The following is a 2,824-nucleotide window of genomic DNA, read 5'->3' as shown; positions in this document are numbered from 1 at the left end:
CAAATACAAGTTATTGGGATTCGAAAAACATCACTCCCTCAGAAAAGTCTTTCAACCTGGTGTCAAACACAATTTATGTGGATTCAGACTATCTCTCTTTAAGAAAAGCATATCAATCTGACTGATGCGCAGTTGGCAGCGTGTCAGTGGCATAATTTCAATGTCATGAGCTCGACCCTCACACGGGGTAGTTGTTTTGATGTGGTGTCTTTCGCACCTCACCTCAGTCACAGCTTGAAAGTTGGTGGGCACAAGTGGCTCCGGTTGATTTCTGTTGTGGATACAGAAAATCAACTTGGAAGCTCAATCACGCCTAAGTGTGGAAGGTGTCAAATACAAGTTATGGAGATTCAAAAAGATATTCTCGTAGAAGAACCTTGTAATCTGGTGTCAAACACAATCAATGGGGATTCACGCCATCTCTCTTTAAGAAAAGCGTTGCAATCAGATCTTTGTCGTCTTTCAGTTTCTGCTCTCCTTATTATCCGCTGAAACTTGTCAAGTCGGACAAATTTTCCTTGGGTTTTGCCGTTACTGTCATAATAGAATATGCAGTGTGACAAAAGCACCTTTGCAGACTCTCCTTCTCTTGACATAGACTGACATGGGGCAAGTCAATCTAGTTTATCCAACGTGAAACTACCTCTTTTGCAACTTTCCATAAACTTTCAAAATGAGAAGAAAAGCCAGATGAAGAAACTTGTGAGTTGAGTGTTTAACCTTTAGTCTAAACAACAGGTCATTTGAAGGACTACTTTTAGCAAAGTCTGCAGGACTAATGAATCAGTGTGGGAAAGTGAGTCTAGGCTCCCAATACATGTATTTCCAAGCTTTTCAGGCCTTGTTGGCGCAGTAGGCAGCGCGTCAGTCTCATAATCTGAAGGTCGTGAGTTCAACCCTCACACGGGGCATTGATTTTGATTAAAGGGTCAATAGCGCTTACCCTCAGTTACAGCTGGAAAGTTGCTGGCCACAAGTGCCTCCGGTTGCTCTCTGTGTTAGCTGCAGAAAGCCCACTGGGAAGGTCAATCACTCCAGAGTGTGGAAGGTGTTAAACACAAGTTATGGGGATTCGAACCATCTCTCCTTCAGAAAAATCTTGCAACTTACTGTCTAACATCATTTATGGAGATTCGAACAATCTCTTTATTGGAAAAGCGCTGCAGACTGACTGATGTGCAGTAAGCAGCATGTCAGGTTGTGAGCTCGAACCTCACACGGGGCAGATGTTTTGATGTGGTGTCCATAGCGCTTCCCCTCACTTACAGCTGGAAAGTTGGTGGGCACAAGTGGCTCTGATTGCTTTCTGTTGTATCTACAGAACGTCAACTTGGAAGCTCAATCACTCCAATCTGTGGAAGGTGTCAAATACAAGTTATGGGGATTCGAAACATCACTCTCTTAGAAAAACCTTCCAATCTCAAACACAAGTTATGGGGATTCAAACCATCTCTCTTGAAGAAAAGCCTTGCAATCTCACTTATTTACAGTCAATGTACAGCCAAAATTTGTCTCTGTGGTGGCTGCAGAAAGCCCATTCGGAAGGTCTATCACTCCAAACTGTGGAAGCTGTCAAATAAAAGTAAAGGGGATGCGAAACATCACTCTCTTAAAAAAGCCTTCCAATCTGGTGTCAAACACAAGTTATGGGGATTCAATCTAACTGATGTGCAGTAGGCATAATTTCAAGGTCGTGAGTTCGACCTTGCAATCTGGTGTCAAACACACATTTTGGGGATTCGAACCATCTCTCTTTTAGAAAAGTGTTTTAACCTGACTGATGTGCAGTAGGCAGCGTATCAGTGGCATCATCCCAAGGTCGTGAGTTCGACCCTCACACGGGGCAGATGTTTTGATGGGGGCTCTATAGCACTTCACCTCAGTTACAGCTGTAAAGTTGGTGGGTACAAGTTGCTCTTGGTTGCTCTCTGTTGTGGCTGCAGAAAGCCCACTCTGAAGCTCAATGACTCTCAACTGTGGAAGGTGTCAAATACAAGTTATTGGGATTCGAAAAACATCACTCCCTCAGAAAAGCCTTTCAACCTGGTGTCAAACACAATTTATGTGGATTCAAACCATCTCTCTTTAAGAAAAGCATTGCAATCTGACTGATGTGCAGTTGGCAGCGTGTCAGTGGCATAATTTCAAGGTCGTGAGCTCGACCCTCACACGGGGTAGATGTTTTGATGTGGTGTCTATCGCACCTCACCTCAGTCACAGCTTGAAAGTTGGTGGGCACAAGTGGCTCCGGTTGATTTCTGTTGTGGATGCAGAAAATCAACTTGGAAGCTCAATCACGCCTAAGTGTGGAAGGTGTCAAATACAAGTTATGGAGATTCAAAAAGATATTCTCGTAGAAGAACCTTGTAATCTGGTGTCAAACACAATCAATGGGGATTCACGCCATCTCTCTTTAAGAAAAGCGTTGCAATCAGATCTTTGTCGTCTTTCAGTTTCTGCTCTCCTTATTATCCGCTGAAACTTCTCAAGTCAGACAACTTTCCTTGGGTTTTGCCGTTACTGTCATAATAGAATACGCAGTGTGACAAAAGCACCTTTGCAGACTCTCCTTCTCTTGACATAGACTGACATGGGGCAAGTCAGTCAAGTTTATCCAACGTGAAACTACCTCTTTTGCAACTTTCCATAAACTTTCAAAATGAGAAGAAAAGCCAGATGAAGAAACTTGTGAGTTGAGTGTTTAACCTTTAGTCTAAACAACAGGTCATTTGAAGGACTACTTTTAGCAAAGTCTGCAGGACTAATGAATCAGTGTGGGAAAGTGAGTCTAGGCTCACAATACATGTATTTTTAAGCTTTTCAG

General features: G+C 43.0%; 1 non-coding gene across 1 annotated transcript; it reads left to right on the top strand.

Annotated features, from left to right (window-relative positions):
- The first annotated feature begins 838 nt into the window (after positions 1–838).
- Positions 839–911, top strand: trnam-cau (transfer RNA methionine (anticodon CAU)). Its single transcript has one exon. It is a non-coding gene; the product is annotated as a tRNA-Met (tRNA).
- Positions 912–2,824: the final 1,913 nt, after the last annotated feature.

This window comes from Leuresthes tenuis, unplaced genomic scaffold, assembly GCF_036924035.1.
Source record: "Leuresthes tenuis unplaced genomic scaffold, fLeuTen1.0.hap1 SCAF_21, whole genome shotgun sequence".
Lineage (NCBI taxonomy): Eukaryota > Metazoa > Chordata > Actinopteri > Atheriniformes > Atherinopsidae > Leuresthes > Leuresthes tenuis.
This window is presented reverse-complemented; position numbering and strand designations above follow the sequence as displayed.